The sequence below is a fragment of the Pristiophorus japonicus genome, chromosome 2, assembly GCF_044704955.1.
Source record: "Pristiophorus japonicus isolate sPriJap1 chromosome 2, sPriJap1.hap1, whole genome shotgun sequence".
Classification (NCBI taxonomy): Eukaryota; Metazoa; Chordata; class Chondrichthyes; family Pristiophoridae; genus Pristiophorus; species Pristiophorus japonicus.
Genome location: NC_091978.1, coordinates 124,107,028 through 124,132,736, shown reverse-complemented (window position 1 = coordinate 124,132,736; position 25,709 = coordinate 124,107,028). Strand labels below are relative to the sequence as shown.

At 44.0% G+C, this 25,709-nt stretch overlaps 1 long non-coding RNA gene across 1 annotated transcript in view; it reads right to left on the bottom strand.

Moving 5' to 3' along the window:
* Positions 1-1,677: 1,677 nt before the first annotated feature.
* Positions 1,678-25,709, bottom strand: part of LOC139240638 (uncharacterized) — a 123,374-nt gene continuing 99,342 nt past the window's right edge. The window contains exon 2 of the long non-coding RNA XR_011588729.1: positions 1,678-2,414. This is a non-coding gene — a long non-coding RNA (uncharacterized lncRNA). The remainder of the gene's footprint in view (positions 2,415-25,709) is intronic.

Below are 25,709 nucleotides of genomic sequence, written 5' to 3'. Positions count from 1 at the left end.
AGGTTGCACATTGTGCAGGAGAGCACACGCAGGGATGTCGTCAGGAGGACCAGTGTGCAAACCCTTTAATGGTCTTAGCAGATCACAAAACGTTGCTGCAAAGCCACACTCAACCTCATCCTATTGTGCCACTCATCACATTGCCATCACTCTGCTCTCCCTACCCTACCCCTGCACATCCTTTCTCATACCAACTTACCTTGCACCCCCACCCATCCCTCTCTCTCTCTCCCTATCTACATTATTAGTTCCCCATTTCACTTGCCACCCCTCACATTTACCCCCATCCTTGTCCAATCATACCAACATAGCCAATATTCATGTATAGTTAATGTTGATGTGTTGTCAAACATTGAAATCTTTATTTTCAGGACTTTGCATTCTTGGACAGATTTGTGAGCACCTTTGGAAGTGGCTTAGTGAGTTGTAGTGAATGGTGAGACACAATAGTTCCCCCCACAATGGTGATGAGTGTGAAAGGAATGGGTTGGTCATTGCAGGGCTGCTTTATGGAGCTGGTGTGGGGTGGTGCCAACCTGGCGCATCATGTGGTAGTCAGGGTGTACAACATGAAGTGAAATAAAAGTGGCCATGGTGAGGCCATCAGTGGCCTCCCAGGCAGCATTGTGGTCTGGTGCTGATGTATTGTGCAGCATCTGGTGATTGTGGAGAAGGTTGATGTTGTTGGTAGTGATGCTGGTGTGTTTAGTGTGGTTGATGTTAGGGCTGATCGTGGTGGGATTCTGAGGACCAAGGTGAGATTTTTTAAAGGACACCGATGTTACTGGAATAGATGGCAGGTGAGGTTGAGATGCCAGAATGCCCTGTCAGTGGTGAGAGAGGTTGCTCCAAGGAGATGATAGTGAATAGAGAGCTCACTGCAAATACTTCCAAACTGCATACAGCTCAGAAATCTCTTCCAAGCCCCGAAGGCTTCAATTTTTGATATTGGAAAGTGAACAGCTGTGAAATGGTAGTTTTTATACCACTTCTGCAGCTGGTAACTAGCCAAAGCAATAGAGAATCACTGAGAACCCAATTCCACTTAGGCGTGGAACCCAAGGTACGCCAAAGCCGTCAAAAGGTTGGTAAAATTGTAAGTGCCTGCTTTTAAGCCTCTTAACTAGTATTTAAGTAACTTTTAATGATATTAATTACCTGTCCTGCCGCTTGCGGCTATCTGAACGCCAACCTGAAGGTTGAGAAACTCACACGGAGACGGGTTCAGACCGGGATCCCGACCTACTGTCAATCAAAGCCATTTTGACAGCAGGCCCACCTCCAAACCCGCACTCGCAGGGCTGGGAAGATTGCAACCATATGCTGGTAGAAGTTTGGAACTCTCTTCTGCAAATGGCAATTGATGCTCGATAAATCAGTGATTGATAGATTTTTTGATTACCAAAGGTATTAAGGGATATGGGCCAAAGGCAGGTGTATGGAGATAGGTCGCAGAACAGTCATGATCTTATTGAATGGCGGAACAGGCTCGAGGGGCTCAATGGCCTGCTTCTGTTCCTATGTTCCAGTGCATTTCCTGCAGTTAATTATTTAATGAGGAAATATAACAAATTGCATTCATGTTCCATCATTCTGACTAATATTTAGAAATTACTTTGCAGATTCTTCTTACAAAACCATTGGCACCTATCATGTCTAGTTAATGTGGAACAGCTATCAACAAAGCAAATTTAATGCTAAATTAAACTGCTAAACCAATATAATACAAATTTAGAAGATGTCATGCAAAAAATGTACCGGGTATGGTCAGACTGCACCTTGAGTCCAATTTTGATACCAACGCACAAACAAGATATTCAAGTGATGTAGCAATGCAAAGAGGCATGAAGCTGATCTTTAACATCAAAGTAATAAGAAAGGCTGGAGAAGTTGGGAATTTTCAGCCTTGAAAAGAGGCAAGTAAAGGAGCCCTCAAAGAGCTGCATAAGATAATAAACGGTATCAAAGGGATAAATCCAGAAGGTATTTCAAGTTAAACTGTAACAGTAGGGTAAGGGGAATTTTCAGTAGTCCTCTTGCACATCAGTTTAAGAGGCCATTCAGCCCAGCTCATCTTCACAGCTCTTTGCTAGAGCAGTCTAAAAACCAATCCCATGGCTCTTCTCTTCCCCACATAACTCCCATACAGCACATCATAACATACAAAAATAATATAGTTTCTTCTCTTTTCTCTCTTCCAGTTTTTTCCAGCAATGGTTGTTGTGATGCAAGGTTTCACTAGATGCTTTTTTCTTATTTGACATAAAAGTCAACACCCACAGGTAAAAATTCCCACTTCCAGGGAGGCAAAGTGTGGCCCAGTGCGTGAAGTGATTTGGGATAGTGTGCTTTTGGGTGATTTTCTTCAGAGTTCCTCCCACTCCACCGCTGTAACTTCTCTGGAAGTGTGGTGTCTGTAGAAAGATTAATTAGTGTTTACAGTATTAATCTTTTCATGATTAGTGAAATAGAAAATTAATAATGAACTTATATAAAAAATCAGGGTCTGGAGGGAATTAAACAGTTGTTTTTAGAAGTAATTCTATCCATTTTAATTACCTCCGGATTCATGCAGAAAAGACAATACCAGGGGAAAAAATAGCATAATTTATTGAACAGAGTTACTTTGGTGGCAGGTCTTTCATTCTTTGCGGCAGTGTTTGAGAGCTGACCTTTACTGTTGCTGGAATCTGGGAGCCATATTACCACTAACAGTGTTTAGCCTGACAGGATTGGTAAACAATTATTACGAGCTCTCTCCCTCTCAGAAGAGCAAGTGTTACAGGAACTACTGCCTGGATCAGAGTGCTGTCTGATGGACAGCTAGACATATCTTTGCGATGGTATTTAATTTATGGTATTTTTATTCGATAGTAAGTTACATTAATAAGGTGGAATAAGACTCCAGCCATCGACTTTGATGGCATAGAACATAAGAACATAAGAATTAGGAACAGGAGTAGGCCATCTCGCCCCTTGAGCCTGCTCCGCCATTCAACAAGATCATGGCTGATCTGGCCGTGGACTCAGCTCCACTTACCCGCCCGCTCCCCATAACCCTTAATTCCCTTATTGGTTAAAAATCTATCTATCTGTGATTTGAATACATTCAATGAGCTAGCCTCAACTGCTTCCCTGGGCAGAGAATTCCACAGATTCACAACTCTCTGGGAGAAGAAATTCCTTCTCAACTCGGTTTTAAATTATCTCCCCCGTATTTTGAGGCTGTGCCCCCTAGTTCTAGTCTCCCCGACCAGTGGAAACAACCTCTCTGCCTCTATCTTGTCTATCCCTTTCATTATTTTAAATGTTTCTATAAGATCACTCCTCATCCTACTGAACTCCAACGAGTAAAGTCTACTCAATCTATCATCATAAGGTAACAGCCTCATCTCCGGAATCAGCCTAGTGAATCGTCTCTGTACCCCCTCCAAAGCTAGTATATCCTTCCTTAAGTAAGGTGACCAAAACTGCATGCAGTACTCCAGGTGCGGCCTCACCAATACCCTATACAGTTGCAGCAGGACCTCCCTGCTTTTGTACTCCATCTCTCTCGCAATGAAAGCCAACATTCCATTCGCCTTCCTGATTACCTGCTGCACCTGCAAACTAACTTTTTGGGATTCATGAGGCTTTGGGTACGCTCGTGGCCTTCCGCGAGAGGTGGGCACCGGAGGGACTAGAGTGCATCATCACGCCCGGCAACCAAATTTTAATTTGATTTTACGTTTTAAAGTTTAATTTGTTTTAATTGCCCGTGCTTTTAGTGTCCCCCTCCCCTTTTATAGGGGGCACTTGGAAAAATGTAATTTTAGCGCCCAAAAAAAAAAACAAAGAAAAAAGAAAAAAAAGAAAAAAAACACAAAAAAAGGAAAAAAAGGGGCCTTGAAAATGTCTGCTGTGTCACCCAGGCGGGTGGCACGGGTTAATGTTTTTTTTTTTTCAGGTAAACTCAAAAGAGTTTCATGAGGCTTTTGGTACGCTCGTGGCCTTCCGCGAGAGGTGGGCACCGGAGGGACTGGAGTGCATCATCACGCCCGGCAACCAAATTTTAATTTGATTTTACGTTTTAAAGTTTAATTTGTTTTAATTGCCGGTGCTTTTAGTGTCCCCCTCCCCTTTTATAGGGGGCACTGGAAAAAATTTGATTTTAGGGCCCAAAAAAAAAAACCCCCAAAAAAAGGAAAAAAAAGGGGCCTTGTAAATGTCTGCTGTGTCATCCAGGGCGGGTGGCACGGTTTAATATCTTTTTTGTTCACAGATAAACTCAAAAAGAGTTTCATGAGGCTTTGCCTGAAAGAAAGTGCTATTGCCTGAGGCTTTGCCTGAAAGAAAGTGCTGGCTCTTTACATGCATTGCTGCTCAAAGGCACTCCCTGCTGACACACACATGCAAGTGTTCAAGCAAAACGGCGAAGGCACTGTCCTGTGCCTCAGCTGCAACATGTTCAGCTGCAAACTGCTTCATGCACAAGGACCCCCAGGTCCCTCTGCACCGCAACATGTTGTAATTTCTCCCCATTCAAATAATATTCCCTTTTACTGTTTTTTTTCCCAAGGTGGATGACCTCACACTTTCCGACATTGTATTCCATCTGCCGAACCTTAGCCCATTCGCTTAACCTATCTAAATCTCTTTGCAGCCTTTCTGTGTCCTCTACACAACCTGCTTTCCCACTAATCTTTGTGTCATCTACAAATTTTGTTACACTACACTCTGTCCCCTCCTCCAGGTCATCTATGTATATTGTAAACAGTTGTGGTCCCAGCACCGATCACTGTGGCACACCACTAACCATCGATTTCCAACCCGAAAAGGACCCATTTATCCCGACTCTCTGCTTTCTGTTAGCCAGCCAATTCTCTATCCATGCTAATACATTTCCTCTGACTCCGCGTACCTTTATCTTCTGCAGTAACCTTTTGTGTGGCACCTTATCAAATGCCTTTTGGAAATCTAAATACACCACATCCATCGGTACACCTCTATCCACCATGCTCGTTATATCCTCAAAGAATTCCAGTAAATTAGTTAAACATAATTTCCCCTTCATGAATCCATGTTGCATCTGCTTGATTGCACTATTCCTATCTAGATGTCCCGCTATTTCTATTTCTTCCTTAATGATAGCTTCAAGCATTTTTCCAACTACAGATGTTAAACTAACCGGCCTATAGTTACCTGCCTTTTGTCTGCCCCCTTTTTTAAACAGAGGCGTTACATTAGCTGCTTTCCAATCCGCTGGTACCTCCCCAGAGTCCAGAGAATTTTGGGAGATTATAATGAATGCATCTGCTATAACTTCCGCCATCTCTTTTAATACCCTGGGATGCATTTCATCAGGACCAGGGGACTTGTCTACCTTGAGTCCCATTAGCCAGTCCAGCACTACCCCCCTAGTGATAGTGATTGTCTCAAGGTCCTCCCTTCCCACATTCCTGTGACCAGCAATTGTTGGCATGGTTTTTGTGTCTTCCACTGTGAAGACCGAAGCAAAATAATTGTTTAAGGTCTCAGCCATTTCCACATTTCCCATTATTAAATCCCCCTTCTCATCTTCTAAGGGACCAACATTTACTTTAGTCACTCTTTTCCGTTTTATATATCGGTAAAAGCTTTTACTATCTATTTTTATGTTTTGCGCAAATTTACTTTTGTAATCTATCTTTCCTTTCTTTATTGCTTTCTTAGTCATTCTTTGCTGTCGTTTAAAATGTTCTCAATCTTCTAGTTTCCCACTAACCTTGGCCACCTTATACGCATTGGTTTTTAATTTGATACTCTCCTTTTTTCCCTTGGTTATCCACGGCTGGTTATCCTTTCTCTTACCGCCTTTCTTTTTCATTTGAATATATTATTATTGGGCACTATGAAAGAGCTCCTTAAAAGTCCTCTACTGTTCCTCAATTGTGCCACCGTTTAGTCTGTGTTTCCAGTCTACTTTAGCCAACTCTGCCCTCATCCCACTGCAGTCCCCTTTGTTTAAGCATAGTACGCTCATTTGAGACACTACTTCCTCACCCTCAATTTGTATTACAAATTCAACCATACCATGATCACTCATTCTGAGAGGATCTTTTACTAGGAGATCGTTTATATTTCCTGTCTCATTACACAGGACCAGATCTAAGATTGCTTGCTCCCTTGTAGGTTCTGTAACATACTGTTCTAAGAAACAATCCCGTATGCATTCTATGAATTCCTCCTCAAGGCTACCCCGTGCGATTTGATTTGACCAATCGATATGTAGGTTAAAATCCCCCATGATTACTGCCATTCCTTTTTCACATGCCTCCATTATTCCCTTGACTGTTGCCTGCCCCACCGTGAAGTTATTATTTGGGGGCCTATAAACTACGCCGACCAGTGACTTTTTCCCCTTACTATCTCTAATCTCCACCCACAATGATTCAACATTTTGTTCATTGGAGCCAATATCGTCTCTCACAGCTGCCCTGATATCTTCCTTTATTAACAGAGATACCCCACCTCCTTTCCCTTCTTGTTTATCTTTCCGAATTGTCAGATACCCCTGTATGTTTAATTTCCAGTCTTGGCCACCCTGCAACCACGTTTCTGTAATGGCCACCAAATCATACCCATTTCTAATGATTTGTGCCGTCAACTCATTTATTTTATTTCGAATGCTGCGTGCGTTTAGGTAGAGTGTTTTAATACTAGTTTTTAAACCATGATTTTTAGTTTTGACCCCTCCTGCAGCCCTTTTATATTCATACATATTGTCCCTTCCTATCACCTTGTGGTTTACACTTACCCCAGTGTTACTCTGCTCTGTTGCCTCCTGCCTTTTGCATTCTTTCTTGGGATCCTGTTCATCTGTCCTCTCACTCATTCTAACTAATTCAGAGCCCTCTACTGTGTTCCAAACACTCCTTGCATCGAGGCACCGAGCTTTCATGCTTGCCTTTTTATTCCACTTTGACCCTTTAGAATTTTGCTGTACAGTGGCCCTTTTTTTTTGCCTTGGGTTTCTCTGCCCTCCACTTTTACTCATCTCCTTTCTGTCTTTTGCTTTTGTCTCCTTTTTGTTTCCCTCTGTCTCCCTGCATTGGTTCCCATCCCCCTGCCATATTAGTTTAACTCCTCCCCAACAGCACTAGCAAACACTCCCCCTAGGACATTGATTCCGGTCCTGCCCAGGTGCAGACCGTCCGGTTTGTACTGGTCCCACCTCCCTCAGAACCGGTTCCAATGCCCAGGAATTTGAATCCCTCCCTGCTGCACCACTGCTCAAGCCACATATTCATCCGAGCTATCCTGCTCTCGTCACTTTTACCGAAAGCAATACTACTCTCTTGAAAAAGTACCATGTGCCGGGAAACCTTCTACCCACTGTTCATCATTAAAATTCATTGGTAGACATGAATATATTTTAAACTCTGTGCATGTCAGCCAGAAGAATTTAAATAAAAAATGGGAACAAAGTTGTTCGTAGAGCCAATAGAAAATACATGTCCTTCCACTAAGTGGTAAATTTGACCAATTCTGATGGTGGGCATATAACATTCTGTAATTAGTGCCTTGCACAATAGAACAAAGTGAGTATTTAAAGCTGTGGTGTTTATTTTTATTATATTGTGGCACCTAGAAAAGTACATTTCTGACTCTCTGACAGGATCTTCATCAAATTTACACAATCTTACATTAATATATAAGGATCTTTTGGATTTTTTAATTTATGTGGATACTATGATTACTAGCACCCAAATTATTTTTCTCTCACAAAATGTAAATGTTGTAAATTTAGAAGTCTGCACAGTAAGGTCCCACACACAGCAATGAGATAATGACCAGATCATCTGTAATTTAGTGATGCTGGTTGAGGGGTAAATATTGTCCAAAACATCAGGAACCTCCCCTGCCTACACATTGGGCTCTCGGTTTAACATCTCATCCAAATGAAGGGACCTCTGACAGTGCAGCACTCCTTCAGTACTGCACTGAAGTGTCAGCCTGAATTATCTGCTCAGGTCTCTGGAGTGTAGAGGGGGAGAAGATCTGAGGAAATTCAACCCCTAAGATTCCCCAAAGAGGTCATTAACACAATCCAAACTCAGACATGAGGACTATTTTCAGGAATGGGACTGCTCTGTCAGTTGCTGTGAATGTTATAACGTTGTTGAACTTGTATGCAGAAGTAACTGTGAAATCTTCATCGCATCTCCTCACCTTCAGTGTACATTTCTATCATTTAGTTCGCTGATGCATTGTTTGCCAGAGCCAGTGATTTCAACAGTTTCTGTTTGGGAAATTCCCAACATTTAGAAAGAGCCCTACGGTTTACCGTATGGCAGGATTTCCCAGCACGCGGGACATAATTGGTTGTACTCATGTAGCCATACATTACCACTTCATTGATGTTGTTATGTGGATGAATGCCCATTATACCAGCAGCTCCCTTGATTCCTTGATACTATGATGCTCATTGATACTAGTACTATTTGAAGGACCACAAAAACACAAAAATAGTATGGTTGCTGGGAGATCATAAGAATTTACTGCAGCTGTGGCTCATGACATGACTGTATAACCAAGGACAATATGGAGAGGTACCTGCACGTATCCACCAGGGCTTTAGTTAAACACACCATTAGCAAACTCAACAAACTATTCAGATGCCTAGTCAGATTAAGGGGAGTGCTAGTCTATAGACTGACCAAGATCGCCAAGATTATTGTCGCCTACTGTGTCCTGCACAAGTGGCACAGCCATAGAACAGGTGGAGTTAAAAAGCAACGGGTTAGAAGAGAAAAAAGTCAAGCACAATTACAAGACTTGCCTCAGTCAGCACGTGTTATAAGGCAGTAAAATTTAACTAAACTTTTATTTAAGTGTGTTATGCCTTCAATATACAATAGTTATTTCCAAGTATCCCTGCCAAGTAAAGCATTACCCCCACAGTTCCCATATTATGTAGCCCCAATTACCTTAGAAACATAGAAAATAGGTGCAGGAGTAGGCCATTCGGCCCTTCGAGCCTACACCACCATTCAATAAGATCATGGCTGATCATTCCCTCAGTACCCCTTTCCTGCTTACTCGCCATACCCCTTGATCCCTTTTGCCGTAAGGGCCATATCTAACTCCCTCTTGAATATATCCAATGAACGCATCAACAACTCTCTGCGGTAGGGAATTCCACAGGTTAACAACTCTCTGAGTGAAGAGGTTTCTCCTCATCTCAGTCCTAAATGGCCTACTCCTTATCCTAAGACTGTGTCCCCTGGTTCTGGACTTCCCCATCATCGGGAACATTTTCTTGCATCTAACCTGTCCAGTCCCGTCAGAATCTTGTCTCTTTCTATGAGATCCCCTCTCATCCTTCTAAACTCCAGTGTATAAAAGCCCAGTTGATCCAGTCTCTCCTCATATGTCAGTCCCGCCATCCCGGGAATCAGTCTGGTGAACCTTCGCTGCGCACCCTCAATAGCATGAACGTCCTTCCTCAGATTAGGAGACCAAAACTGAACACAATATTTCCAGGTGAGGCCTAACAAAGGCTCTGTACAACTGCAGTAAGACCTCCCTGCTCCTATACTCAAATCCCCTAGCTATGAAGGACAACATACCATTTGCCTTCATCACCGTCTGCTGTACCTGCATGCCAGCTTTCAATGACTGATGAACCGTGACACCCAGGTCTCGTTGCACCTCCCCTTTTCCTAATCTGCCGCCATTCAGATAATATTCTGTCTTCATGTTTTTGCCCCCAAAGTGGATAACCTCACATTTATCCACATTATACTGCATCTGCCATGCATTTGCCCACTCACCTAACCAGTCTAAGTCACTCTGCAGCCTTTTAGCACCCTCCTCACAGCTCACACCGCCACCCAGTTCAGTGTCATCTGCAAACTTGGAGATATTACACTCAATTCCTTCATCTAAATCATTAATGTATATTGTAAAGAGCTGGGATCCCAGCACTGAGCCCTGCGGCACTCCACTAGTCACTGCCTGCCATTCTGAAAAGGCCCGTTTATCCCAACTCTCTGCTTCCTGTGTGCTAACCAGTTCTCTTTCCACGTCAGTACATTATCCCCAATACCATGTGCTTTGATTTTGCACACCAATCTCTTGTGTGGGACTTGTCAAAAGTCTTTTGAAAGTCCAAATACACCACATCCACTGGTTCTCCTTTGTCCGCTCTACTAGTTACATCCTCAAAAAAATCCAGAAGATTTGTCAAACATGATTTCCCTTTCATAAATCCATGTTGACTTGGACTGATCTTGTCACTGCTTTCCAAATGCACTGCTATTTCATCTTTAATGATTGATTCCAACATTTTCCCCACTACTGATGTCAGGCTAACCGGTCTATAATAATTTCTCTCTCCCTCCTTTTTTAAACAGTGGTGTTACATTAGCTACCCTCCAATCCATAGGAACTGACCCAGAGTCGATAGACTGTTGGAAAATGATCACCAATGCATCCACTATTTTTAGGGCCATTTCCTTGAATACTCTGGGATGCAGACTATCAGGCCCTGGGGATTTATTGGCCTTCAATCCCATCAATTTCCCTAACACAATTTCCCGCTTTATAAGGATATTCTTCAGTTCCTCCTTCTCACTAGACCCACTGTCCCCTAGTATTTTCGGAAGGTTATTTGTGTCTTCCTTTATGACAACAGAACTAAAGTATTTATTTAACTGGTCTGCCATTTCTTTGTTCCCCATTATAAATTCATTTGAATCTGACTGCAAGGGACCTACGTTTGTTTTCACTAATCTTTTTCTCTTCACATATCTATAGAGGCTTTTGCAGTCAGTTTTTATGTTCCCTGCAAGCTTCCTCTCATACTCTATTTTCCCCCTCCTAATTAAACCCTTTTTCCTCCTCTGCTGAATTCAAAATTTCTCCCAGTCCTCAGGCTTGCTGCCTTTTCTGGCCAATTTCTATGCCTCTTCCTTGGATTTAACACTATCCTTAATTTCCCTTGTTATCCACGGTTGAGCCACCTTCCCCATTTTATTTTTACTCCAGACATGGATGTACAATTGTTGAAGTTCATCCATGTGATCTTTAAATGTTTGCCATTGCCTATCCACCGTCAACCCTTTAAGTATCATTCGCCAGTCTATTCTAGCCAATTCACGTCTCATACCATCGAAGTTACCTTTCCCTAAGTTCAGGACCCTAGTCTCTGAATTAACTGTATCACTCTCCATCTTAATAAAGAATTCTACCATATTATGGTCACTCTTCCCCAAGGGGCCTCACACAGCAGGATTGTTAATTAGTCCTTTCTCATTACACATCACCCAGTTTAGGATGGCCAGCCCTCTAGTTGGTTCCTCGACATATTGATCTAGAAAACCATCCCTAATACACTCCAGGAAATCCTCCTCCACCGCGTTGCTACCAGTTTGGTTAGCCCAATCAATATGTAGATTAAAGTCGCCCATGATAACTGCTGTACCTTTATTGCACGCATCCCTCATTTCTTGTTTGATGCTGTCCCCAACCTCATTACTACTGTTTGGTGGTCTGTACACAACTCCTACTCGCGTTTTCTGCCCTTTAGTATTTCGTAGCTCTACCCATACAGGGAGAAAACCTTCATCTGTTTTCTCGCAGAAGAACGCAGAAGACCATTCCACTTTTACTAACCTTTACTGTGTGTGATGCAGGCATGTATATTGAGTTTTTACCCAGTGCTTCCCCTTAGTGAAAGTGCATGGCATGTGTTTTCTACTTCCTAACATTGAAATGTTGCAAGTTCTCCCTATGTGTGAGGGAATGAATGAATGATTATGGGATGAAAAGCAATAAATATTTGCTATGACCTTGAGGAGGACTTTTGACCTCCCCTCTGCTTCTCTACCTCTTTCCTCCTTTAAGAAGTTCCTTATAACCTACCTTTTTGGTCATCTGCCCTAATATCTCCTTATGTGGCTCAGTGTCAAATTTTGTGTTACAATGCTCCTGTTAAGCGCATTGGGACGTTTTACAACGTTATAGGTGCTATATAACTATGTTATTTTTGTTGTGTAGAAAATGTGTACCCGCCATGTGCCAAATCACATTCTTTGAGTGTGTGAGCAAGCAAAATTCAGGAAACTTGTGTTGGCAGCACATTTGGTGCATGTTGCTAGGACATTTAATGAGCCATATGGTTAACACATTCATATGGCAGCATTACCCAGTGCGCACTGCCCCTTTGAAGGTGCACCAAGCAGAATACACTTCTGATGCATTGTAAGGCAACGTTGAAAAAGAAAGTTACATATCATTACATTGATACTGGCAATCTTGCGTAGTGCAGCGATAAAGTGCCACATTAAGGGCTCAAGTTTCGGCCTGAGTTACTCCTATTATTTTGGAGCAACTAGTTTAGAATGGAGCATCTTAGAAATTGCAATTCTGAGTTTGCTCCAGTTCTAGTGAGTTAGAATAGTTTCATTTTAGAACAGATTTTTTTTTTTTCAAAAGGGGGCGTGTCCAGCCACTTACGCCAGTTTTGCTGGTTTAGGCAACGAAAACTTACTCTAAACTAACTTAGAATGGAGTAAGTGTAGATTTTTTACGCTCAGAAAAACCTTGCCTACACTTTTCAATCAGGTGTAGGGAACAAGAGATGGGGGAGCGGGGCGGAGGGTGGGGAGGGAAGTTTAAAAACATTAAACACTTCACTTTTACAAATAAAGACCCATCATCAATAATAAATGATAAATAAATCAATAAATTAACCAATAAATCAATCCAAAAAAAAAAAGATCAATAAATAAAAAATTAAGTTTCTACTCACCTACTGCAGCACCGGGAGCCCTCCTACAGCGTGCTGGGACGGGGCTCCCCAGTGTGTGTCTCTCTGTCTCTGCAGTGCCTCTCTCTCTGTCTCTGTCAGTGTATCTCACTCTGTCTCTGTCAGTGTCTCTCTGTCTCTGTCAGTGTCTCTCTGTGTTTCCGACAGCGAGGGGTGGGGGGAGAGAGGGGGGAGGGGAGGGAGGGGTTGGAGGAGAGGGGGGGAGGGAGGGGGAGGGGGAAAAAGGAAGGGAGGGGGCGAGGGGGGAAGGAGGGAGAGGAAGGGAGGGGGGAAGGGGAGAGAGGAGGGGGGAAGAGAGGGAGAGGAGAGGAGGGGGGAGGGAGAGGAGAGGAGGACGGAGAGGAGTGGTGGAGGGAAAGGGAGAGGAGGGGGAGGGAGGGGAGAGGAGGGAGAGGAGTGGGGGAGGGAAAGGGAGAGGAGGGGGAAGAGCTGAACGGGAGGGAGGGGGTGGTGCTGAACGGGATGGGGGGGAGGCTGAACGGGAGGGAGGAGGGGGGAGGCTGAACGGGAGGGGAGGGGAGTGGGGGAGAGGTTGAACGGGCCGGGCTGTCACCGCTGACACTTCGGGCAGGGCCCACCCCCAGCGAGATGCCGGGCGGGCGGGCCCCGCCGCCGCCGTGGACGGAGGAGGAGGGGGAAGGATTGAACGGGAGGGAGGGGGGGGAGAGCTGAACGGGAGTGAGCCCCGAGTCCCGATCTTCGCCTGGGGAGCCCATTCAGCCAGGGCTAGGGCCGGCGTGCTTCGGGCCCCTCCCACACAGCCTCGGGGGCGAGGAGCTACTGCACATGTGCGCACACTCTAGCACGCATGTGCAGAGGTCCCGGCATTGTTTTCACTACACCCCTGACCCCTTGTGCTGCTCCACGCCGAGCACGAAGATGTCCTGAGGAGACCGGAGAATCACAAGGTAAGTTTTCAGCGCCCTTTTTATTCCAGAAAGTCGCCGCACCTTATGGAGGTGCGCTGTTTTTACAGAGGGAAGAAACTTGGGCCCAATCGGTTTGCCAGCAAGGTTGAAGCACATAGAATAAAAGGGACACCGGCAGCATGGATACAAAATTGACTGGAAACAGAGTGTATTGGTGAACAGTTCTTTTTTAGACTGGAGGAAGGTATACAATGGCGTTCCCCGGGGGTTGATATTAGGACGACTGCTTTTCTTGATATATATTAATGACTTGGACTTAAGTTTACAGGGTACAATTACAAAATTTGTAGATGACACAAAACTTGGAAGTATAATGAACAGTGAGGAGGATAGTGATAGACTTCAAGAGGACATAGACAGGCTGGTTGAATGGACTGACATGTGGCAGATGAAATTTAACGGAGAAAAGTGCAAAGTCATACATTTTGGTTGGAGGTCCGAGGGGTGGCAATATAAACTAAAGGTATAATCTAAAGGGTATAAAGGGTATGCATGAACAGAGAGACTTTGGGGAGTATGTGCACAAATCACTGAAGGTGGTAGGGTCAGGTGAGAAAGCAGTTAAAAAAACGTACAGCATCCTGGGCTTCATAAATAGAGGCATAGAGTACAAAAGCAAAGAAGTGGTGATGAACATTTATAAAATACTGGTCCGACTTCAATTGGAGTTTTGTGTCCAATTCTGAGCGCCACATTTTAAAGAGAATGTGAAGGTCTTAGAGAGGTTGCAGAAAAGATTTACAAGAATGGTTCCAACAATGAGGGATTTCAGTTATATGGATGGACTGGAGAAGCTGGGGTTGTTCTCCGTCGAGCAGAGAAGGTTGAAAGTAGATTTGATTGAGATATTCAAAATCCTGTGGGGTCTCAACAGAGTAGATAGAGAGAAACTGTTCCCATGACATAGGTAGAAAGTGGGATGTGGTCCTGCACGCAGACTTTAGGGAGCTCGGAGAAAGATTAAAAAGCAGGACCTCAAAGGTAGTAATATCCGGATTATTCCGGGTGCCACGAGCTGGTGAGTAAAGAAATAGAAGGATAGAGCAGATGAATACATGGTTGGAGAGATGGTGCAGGAGGGAGGGCTTTAGATTCCTGAGGCATTGGGACCGTTTCTGGGGGAGGTGGGACCTGTACCAGCCAGACGTGTTGCACCTCAACAGAGCCGGGACCAATATCCTCATGGGGGCCGGGGGGTTGCTAGTGCTGTTGGGGAGGATTTAAACTAGCTTGACAGGGGGTTGGAAACCTGAGAATAGATTCAGTAGGGAGGGGAGTAAAGCTGGAATTAGAAAGCAAAAATAAAGAAAGTGAGTTTGAAGGACAGAGGTAACAAGCAGGAAAAAAGGGTAAAAAAACAAAGTTAAAGGCTCTTTATCTAAATGCATGTAGCATTTGTAACAAAATAGATGAGTTCACGGCACAAATAGATACAAATGGGTATGATCTGATAGCCATTACAGAAACATGGTTGCAAGGTGACCAGGACTGGGAACTAATATTTCAAGGTATTTGATAATCCGGAAGGACAGACAGAAATGAAAAGGAGGTGGAGTAGCTCTGTTGATAAAGGATGGAATCAATGCAATAGTGAGAAACAATATTGGCTCAAATGATCAAGATGTTGAAACAGTTTGTGTGGAGATAAGGAATAATAAGGGGAAAAAGTCACTGGTGGGCGTAGTCTATAGGTCCCTAACAGTAGCAACTCTGTTGGTCAGAGTATAAACCAAGAAATAGTGGGAGCGTAAAAAGGGAACAGCAATAATCATGGGAGATTTTAACCTCCATATTGATTGGACAAATCAAATTGGTAAGGGTAGACTTGAGGGAAAGTTCATAGAGTGCATAAGGGATGGCTTCCTTGAGCAGTATGTAACAGAACCAAACAGGGGGCAGGTTATTTTAGATCTGGTCATGTGTAATGAGACAGGATTAATCAACAATCTCCTAGTAAAGGATCCCCTTGGAATGAGTGATCATAGCATGGTTGAATTTCAAATTCAGATGGAGGGTGAGAAAGTTGGATCTCAAACCAATGTCCTAAGCTTAAATAAAGGAGACTACAAAGGTATGAGGGCAGAGTTGGCTAAAGTGGACTGGGAAAACAGATTAAAGTGTAGGACGGTTCATGAACAGTGGCGTACATTTAAGGAGATATTTTACAACTCTCAAGAAAAATATATTCCAGTGAGGAGGAAAGGGTGTAAAAGAAAAGATGGCTAACTAAAGAAATAAAGGACGGTAGCCAATTAAAAACAAGGGCATACAAAGTGGCCAAAACTAGTGCGAGCACAAAAGATTAGGAAACTTTTAAAAGCCAGCAAAGAATGACTAAAAAAATGATTAAGAAAGGGAAGATAAACTATGAAAGTAAACTAGCACGAAATATAAAAACAGATAGCCAGAGTTTCTATAGGTATATAAAAAGGAAAAGAATGGCTAATGTAAATGTTGGTCCCTTAAAGGACGAGACCGGGGAATTAGTGATGGGGAACATGGAGATGGCAGAAACTCTGAACAGGGATAGTGGATGCATTGGTTGTAATTTACCAAAATTCCCTGGATTTTGGGAAGGTCCCAGCAGATTGGAAAACTGCAAATGTAACACCCCTATTTAAAAAAGGAGGCAGACAGAAAGCAGGAACCAGTTAGCCTAACATCTGTGGTTGGGAAAATATTGGAGTTCATTATTAAAGAAGCAGTAGCAGGACATTTGGAAAAACATAATTCAGTCAGGCAGAGTCAGCATGGATTTATGAAGGAGAAATAATGTTTGACAAACTTGCTGGAATTCTTTGAGGATGTAACAAACAGGGTGGATAAAGGGGGACCAGTGAATATGGTGTATTTGGACTTCCAGAAGTAATTTGACAGGGTGCCACATAAAAGGTTACTGCACAAGATAAAAGTTCACGGGGTTGGGGGTAATATATTAGCATGGATAGAGGATTGGCTAACTAACAGAAAACAGAGAGTCGGGATAAATGGTTCATTCTCGGGTTGGCAATCAGTAACTAGTGGGATGCCGCAGGGATCTGTGCTGGGACCTCAACTATTTACAATCTATATTAACGACTTGGAAGAAGGGACTGATTGTAACGTAGCCAAGTTTGCAAAGATGGGAGGAAAAGCAATGTGTGAGGAGGACACAAAAAACCTGCAAAAGGACATAGATAGGCTAAGTGAGTGGGCAAAAATTTGGCAGATGGTGTATAATGTTGGAAAGCATGAGATTATGCACTTTGGCAGAAAAAATCAAAAGGCAAGTTATTATTTAAATGGAGAAAAATTGCAAAGTGCTGCAGTACAGCTGGACCTGGGAGTCTTGGTGCATGAAACACAAAAGGTTAGTATGCAGGTATAGCAACTGATCAAGAAGGCCAATGGAATCTTGGCCTTTATTGCAAAGGGGATGGAGTATAAAAGCAGGGAAGTCTTGCTACAGTTATACAGGGTATTGGTGAGGCCACACCTGGAATACTGCGTACAGTTTTGGTTTCCATATTTAAGAAAGGATATATTTGCTTTGGAGGCAGTTCAGAGAAGGTTCACAAGGTTGACTCCTGAGATGAGGGGGTTGACTTATGAGGAAAGGTTGAGTAGGTTGGGCCTCTACTCATTGGAATTCAGAAGAATGAGAGGTGATCTTATCGAAATGTATAAGATTATGAGGGAGCTTGACAAGGTGGATGCAGAGAGAATGTTTCCACTGATAGGGGAGACTAGAACTAGAGGGCATGATCTTAGAATAACAGGCCATTTAAAACTGAGATGAGGAGAAATTTCTTCTCTCAGAGGGTTGTAAATCTGTGGAATTCACTCCCTTAGAGAACTGTGGAAGCTGGGTCATTGAATAAATTTAAGACAGAGATAGACAGTTTCTTAACCAATAAGTAAATAAAGGGTTATGGGGAGCGGGCAGGGATGTGGACCTGAGTCCATGATCGGATCAGTCATGATTGTATTAAATGGTGGAGCAGGCTCGAGAGGCCATATGGCCTACTCGTGCTTCTGTTTCTTATGTTCTTATTGGTGGAAGGGTCGAGAACCAGAAGACACAGATTTAAGATGATTGAAGAAACAAAGGTGACATGAGGAAAAACGTTTTGACGCAGTGAGTGGTTATGATCTGGAATGCCCAACTTGAGGAGGTGGTGGAGACAGATTCAATTGTGGCTTCAAAAGGGAATTGGATAAGTACCTGAAGAAAAACATTGCAGAGCCAAAAAGAAAGGGCGGGGGAGTGGGACCAGCTGATGTGCTCTTGCAGAGAGCCGGCATAGGCTCGGTGGGCCAAATGGCCTCCTTTTATACTGTACCATTCTATGATTCAATGATTCTATGAAGTTCTTCCGAACCTACTCCCACTTTATCGCACATATGAAGCAGCAATCACTCGCTCCGATACTGCCATTCATGCTTCACTGCACATAGGCCCTGCCCTCCAAAAGAGTCACTCTTCTCTTGAGAACTTCCAGAACTGACATTAAATGAGGCACTTCTTCCTCACTCTTCACCTCATTTATAAAGGGTAGCTGGTGCCTGATAATATCCCCATGTCCCTGCAGCGCTCCTAGGGTGAGATACACAAAATGACAAATATTTATACTGACTCTGTCTTATTATGTGGTCAACCTTTTGCTCCACAGGCCTTCTAGGCAAAACTAGATTCAGTGGCAATGACTCTTATTAATTCTTAATGATCAGCATTGTAGAGGCACTACTAATTAACTAGATTTGAGAGATATTGTGCACATATTATTTGTGAAGGTTTACTTCAGATTCACAAATATCTAAATTTGGGGGTTTTTGGAGCCAATTTCCCACCATTAAAAAATACAAATTCACATGAAAGATTTTGCTCCCATTGCACCACATAAAAAATTATTTTAGAAATACAGGTTTATTTGGTTTCTACAACAATCAACATTTGGGAGCACCAGAAATTGGGCATGCTGACCTCTGGGTTTTGTTCTCCAATCTACACTCCCATCAAATGTCACTCTACACCACCAGTGGAATCTTGCAATTTTGGTGCTATTGGGGCCAATTTTCAACCATACTACATCTTGAAAACAGGTGCAAATGGGGGGTAACTAAGTGCTAAATTTGGCCCTGTCGAGTTTACCTCATTTAATGGGCCACAGTGTAAACACATATTTAACTGATAGAAAACAGAAAATGCTGGAAATCTCAGCAGGTCAGGTAGCATCTGTGGAGAGAAATAGAGTTAACGTCTCTCTCCACAGATGCTGCCTGACCCGCTGAGATTTCCAGCATTTTCTGTTTTTATTTCACATTCCAGACTTTGCAGTATTTTGCTTTTGTATTTAACTGATAGTATTGTTCGAGTTTCTTTTGGGAAGTGGATCCTCCAGATTGGAGGTGCATTTATGGAAAAAGAGGATGGGGTACCCTGCATTCCCTTTCCCTCTGTGGGCCTACATGACACCAAATGAAACCATTGCTGAATTCACGTGAAAGATTTTGCTCCCATTGAACCGCATACAAAATTCTTTTAGAAATTCATGTGCAGGATTACTTTGGACTGACCGAGTTCGGAAGGAATTCATATAAATGCCACTGAATGGAAAGACAAGGGTAGTTAGGCTTTTGAAGTGCCTGACTGCTGTATCACTTCTCTGCAGATTCCTGCCTAAACCTCAGGGTTCCCTTTCACATCTGGGAGGTGCAGCAGGAAACTGGGTTCATTTTAACAGTTGCACCTCATTTAACTGGAACTGGTGAGTTACCTGCCTGAAATGGGCTTCCAGAACAGCTCACCAGGATCAGGCTGGCAAGTTGGTGTGGGATTAAGAGGGTACCAGGAAAGTATGAGGAAACATGGAGTCTGAGGTGGCAGTGGACCAAACTTTTGTTGTGGGGCCTGGAGGAGCACACCTGCTTCTCCTGGCCCCACAAAAATATGTTTTGAACTTGCCCTTTGGTGCATTCGCTTGGGATCCAGTAACTTCTATTGAGCAGAGAGCCATGGCAGAAGCTTTGCTTAGCAGACTGTTAAAGTGGCTTTGGGTCCTAGCTAACTGAAAGGATCCTGATTTGCATAAATTCATGAGGATTCTGCGTCAGTTAAAATCCCCCTTTACATCTGGTGTTGCGAATAACTATGCAACTGAGCTCAAAGCAGAGAACTGAGTGGTGTTAACATTTGACTTTTCAGTCAGGATTTGCACCAGTTCTTAACCAATTTGAACCGACTTTCAGCTGTAAATAAAAATCATCCCTATTGTATCTGAGCAGTAAATTCTAGAAACCCTAGTATGTGCTGAGTTAGCTCATCTCAACCAGAGCAACGTTACAGTGAATTTGGGTTAGGGAAGGAAACTAACAAATGGCTCCTGGATAGTATCCATTAGCCGCTGCTGAAAATATTTCCTGGATTTTATATGAGGTCAGGAACGGACTTAGCTGTGATCTCCTTCATTTGCTTTTAATCGCTTCGCGTCTGTCAGTTTGAATGTTGGCAGAGAGAGTAACTGAACTGACATCAGATGTGGTCTTTGTCAGGTTGCAGCTCAATTGAATCAGTGGGGTCTGCATTCCTGAATGTTAATCTGGAGCCATCAGGAATTTTGAAATCATTGGTGCAGAATTTCAAAGTCACTGATAGCCTTGGGTCTGTACTTTGTTAAACTTTTATGATGTCACACAATTAACTTTTATGCTTCCCTTTTCAAATATTTTCACTCCGACTGATTTGTCATTGTGACAATAAAAATGTGAATACTGCTTCCATATCTTGCAAAACTCTTCTTGGAGCTTTCTTGTGCTTCTGGACAGGATACAAAATAAATATTAAATAATTATTTTGCTTCAGTATTTACCATGGAGATAGAACAGGTGGGCTTGATATTGGATGATGAGATTAGTAATGATTTAAGTACATTTAAAATAAAAAGAGGGAATATATTAAATAAACTATTCAAACTCAAAGAGGATAAAACCCTTGGTCTGGATAGATTGCATCCACTCATTTTAAAAGAATCTAGGGAAAAGATAGCAGAGGCATTACTACACATATTTAATAATTCATTAGAAAAAGGTGTAGTGCCAGAGGACTGGTGGATAGAAACATAGAAACATAGAAAATAGGTGCAGGAGTAGGCCATTCGGCCCTTCAAGCCTGCACCAGCATTCATAAAGACTTTGCACTGCCTACCCCTTCTCTATGTGTATCAGGCCATGCTCATCATTACTGAAGCCAGCCTGACACCTCTCCGTCACCCTCTGCCTCACCAGACGTGCCCTGCCAATCCAAGCATCTTTCACCTTTTAGCTCCTTACTCAGCCTGTGCCCATCTAGCAGCATCTTTCAAATCTTCATATGCGATTTCAGTCCTGAGCCTCATACATACTGATATTTGCTTGTGCTCCAGACCCACCGCTCACACATCCACTGAGTGATGCCATGCAGCATGAAATGTCAATATACTTCGCCACATTACTCGTGAGTACACTACTGCAGACACATGTGGCACACCAGCAGCTATACAGCCACTAACAACTTGTTGCTTTTGTCAGTGCAGGACAAACCCGTGCACAATCAGCACGAGTTGGATCATCGGGGAAAGGGCCAGCCCCAACTACAGGAACTGACCGACATGGAGGAGCGAGTGTCCACCCTCATGGGCGCTGCATTCATGGTGCTGGAGGGCGGAGCAGCAGAGCCCCCGCTCGACAGTGACGGTATGTGAATGAGATGGGCGTTTTGTGTGAGTCCCCTCAGCCTTGAGGCCACATGCATTGCAAGATGTTACAACTAAAATAATGATGCCTCCTCCTTCGTGTCTTCCTGCCCCCTACCCAGCTGATAATCGCACTTCTGTTGATTTGTGCTTACAGATGATGAGCCAGAAGAGCGGCAGTCTGCCCATCAGCTGATGTCTTCAGACGACGGGGAAGATGAGGAGGAGGAGGTGGAGAGCAGTGTACCGGGACAAGGCGAGACATTCACAATTGAATCGAGTGGGGAGAGCACCTCAGTTGAAGAGGCCGTCTTCCCGGGGTTAGCTGAGCCTGAGCCACCTGGTTGCAGTGGCCTGCAGCAACCGGAGGGTAAGTCGGCCCATGAGTCCTGCTCACAGACAGGCAGATGAGCACCTAGATTGTCTCCAGGGAGTCAATGGAGATGCACCAGGAGTTCATCGGTGCATTGGCCAGGATCCCGCCAAGCGTCGATGCACTTGCGTTGGATGTGGCGGAGGCCACCTTAACTTTGGCATTTGCAGGTTGGGACCCATTGAGCCCATCCTTGGTCGATTACAACGGATGCTCAGCGTCGCAAGTGACCACGTGGTCCAAGCCATTATGGCGCGGGCCATGGCTGACGTGGCAGTAGCCATTGAACGGCAGGCCGAGACCACGCAACACCTGCATTCTGCCATGTCATCAGTGTGTTCTGGCATCAATGCACTGTCTGCTCTGATGCAGGGTCTCTCAGGAGGACATCATTCAGTCTCCCAACACTGCCATTCTGCCTTTGCATCCCTCAAACTTTTCCATTAAAACACTTACGTCCCGATTGGTAAATTAGATGCAGCTGCCTCATTTCGCCAAGAAGAAGGTCAGGAAAAACAGTCGGTACAGGCTTGCAGTCATTAACTGGCGGCTACTTAAGGGATGAGGAAGTGCTTCCATTAGAGGTCACAATCAGTGCAATGTTTACACACAGCCCAGTGGTGAGCCTCTGAATTTGCAGTGGCAGACAGACATAACAGTACAGCTTGAGAGAAACTGATTTCTAAAACTTTTAATCAGGCAGTACTAATTCACCAACATCACATTCAACATGCTCTAGCAAGGCGTTGAGAAGAGAGAAGAGCTGTTGGCCATGTCGGTGGCCGAAGGAGGAGAGCCCCGAGACGTCAGGACAGGAGGCCTTATTCCCCACGGCTTTACCGACTGCAATGCTCATACCTGGACCTGTCCGAGGAGCATTGTGTCAGAAGGCTGCTCTTCCAAAAGGAGGTTGTTACATCTCCTGCACCTCATATCGGCAGCAAGACTGCACTGCCTTCCGCAATGAAGGTCACGGTGGCACTCACCTTCTATGCATTCGGCTCCTTCCAGGCTGCATTCGGGGACATATGCAGTGTCTCACAATTCACAGCACATCACTGCATCCGTGATGTCACACTGGCTCTCTACACCCATCAAATGGATTTCATTGCCTTCCCGATAACCAGGGAGAAACAGAATGAGCGAGCATGTGGGTTTGCCAGGATAGCGGCTTCCTGAGAGTGCAAGGAGCAATTGACTGCGCACGTAGCCTTGCGAGCACAATTCCAGAATGCAGAAGTTTCAGAAACAAAGGGATACCACTCCTTAAATGTGCAACTAGTGTGTGACCACACGCAGCGCATCCTCGCATTCAATGCTCGCTATCCTGGAAGCGCACATGATGCCTTTGTCCTGCGGGAGAGCACTGTGCCATGACTGGTTCAGCCAAAAATTCAAGGCCGAGGCTGGCTGCTTGGGGAGAACAGATACACCCTGGCCACTTGGCTAATGACCCCCCTCCGCAACCCCACCATAGAGCCAGAGGAACGCTACAATGAGAGCCATACCACCACCCACAACATCATAGAGCAGACTATAGGAGGCCTGAAGCAACGATTCAGATGCTTGGAATGTTCTGGAGGCAGCCTTCAATACTCCCGCCAACAGGTCTCACTATTCATTGTGGTGTGCTGCATATTGCATAACTTACATAGAAACATAGAAAATAGGTACAGGAGTATGCCATTCGGCCATTCGAGCCTGCACCACCATTCAATAAGATCATGGCTGGTCATTCACCTCAGTACCCCTTTCCTGCTTTCTCTCTCTACTCTTTGATCCCTTGAGCCATAAGGGCCATATCTAACTCCCTCTTGAATATATCTAATGAACTGGCATCAACAACTCTCTGCAGCAGAGAATTCCACAGGTTCCCAACTCTCTGAGTGAAGAAGTTTCTCCTCATCTCAGTCCTAAATGGCCAATCCCTTATCCTAAGGCTGTGTCCCCTGGTTCTGGACTTCCCCAACATCGGGAACATTCTTCCTCATCGAACCATTCCCGTTCCGTCAGAATTTTATATGTTTCTATGAGATCCTCTCTCATCCTTCTAAACTCCAGTGTATAAAGGCCCAGTTGATCCAGTCTCTCCTCATATGTCACTCCAGCCATCCCTGGAATCAGTCTGTTGAACCTTCGCTGCACTCCCTCAAAAGCAAGAGCGTCCTTCCTCAGATTAGAAGACCAAAACTGAACACAATATTCCAGGTGAGGTCTCACCAAGGCCCTGTACAACTGCAGTGCTCCCTACTCCTATACTCAAATCCCCGAGCAATGAAGGCCAACATACCATTTGCCACCTTCACCGCCTGCTGTACCTGCATGCCAACGTTCAATGACTGAGGAACCATGACACCCAGGTCTCGTTGCACCTCTCCTTTTCCTAAACTGCCACCATTCAGATAATATTCTGCCTTTGTGTTTTTGCCACCAAAGTGGATAACCTCACATTTATCCCCATTATACTGCATCTGCCATGCATTTGCCCACTCACCTAACCTATCCAAGTCACCCTGCAGCTTCTTAGCGTCCTCCTCAAAGCTCACACTGCCACCCAGTTTAGTGTTATCTGCAAACTTGGAGATATTACACTCAATTCTTCATCTAAATCATTAATGTATATTGTAAAGAGCTGGCACTGAGCCCTGCGGCACTCCACTAGTCACTGCCTGCTATTCTGAAAAGGACCCGTTTATCCCGACCCTCTGCTTCCTATTTGCCAATCAGTTCTCTATCCACGTCAGTACATTACCCCCAATACCATGTGCTTTGATCTTGCACACCAATCTCTTGTGTGGGACCTTGTCAAAAGCCTTTTGAAAGTCCAAATACGCCACATCCACTGGTTCTCCCTTGTCCATTCTGCTCGTTACAGCCTCAAAAAACTCCAGAAGATTCGTCAAGCATGATTTCCCTTTCATAAATCCATGCCGACTTGGACATATCCAGTCACTGCTTTCCAAATACGCTGCTATTTCATCCTTAATGATTGATTCCAACATTTTCCCCACCACTGTCAGGCTAACCCGTTTTCTCTCTCCCTCCTTTTTTAAAAAGTGGTGTTACATTAGCTACCCTCCAGTCCATAGAAACTGATCCAGAGTCGATAGGCTGTTGGAAAATGATCACCAGTGCATCCACTATTTCTAGGGCCACTTCCTTCAGTACTCTGGGATGCAGACTATCAGGCCCCGGGGATTTATCGGCCTTCAATCCCATCAATTTCCCTAACACAATTTCCTGCCTAATAAGGATATCCTTCAGTTCCTCCTTCTCACTAGACCCTCGGTCAACTAGTACATTCGGAAGGTTATTTGTGTCTTCCGTTGTGAATGCAGAACCAAAGTATTTGTTCAATTGGTCTGCCATTTCTTTGTTTCTCATTATAAATTTATCTGAAACCGACTGCAAGGGACCTACGTTTATCTTCGCTAATCTTTTTTTCTTCACATATCTATAGAAGCTTTTGCAGTCAGTTTTTATGTTCCCAGCAAGCTTCCTCTCGTACTCTATTTTCCCCCTCTTAATTAAACTCTTAGTCCTCCTCTGCTGTATTCTAAATTTCTCCCAGTCCTCAGGTTTGCTGCTTTTTCCAGCCAATTTATATGCCTCTTCCTTGGTTTTAACACTATCCTTAATTTCCCTTGTTAGCCACGGTTGAGCCACCTTCCCCGTTTTATTTTTACTCCAGACAGGGATGTACAATTGTTGAAGTTCATCCATGTGATCTTTAAATGTTTGCCATTGCCTATCCACCGTCAACCCTTCAACTATAATTTGCCAGTTAATTCTAGCCAATTCACGCCTCATACCATCGAAGTTACCTTTCCTTAAGTTCAGGACCCTAGTTTCTGAATTAACTGTGTCACTCTTCGTCTTAATAAAGAATTCTACCATATTATGGT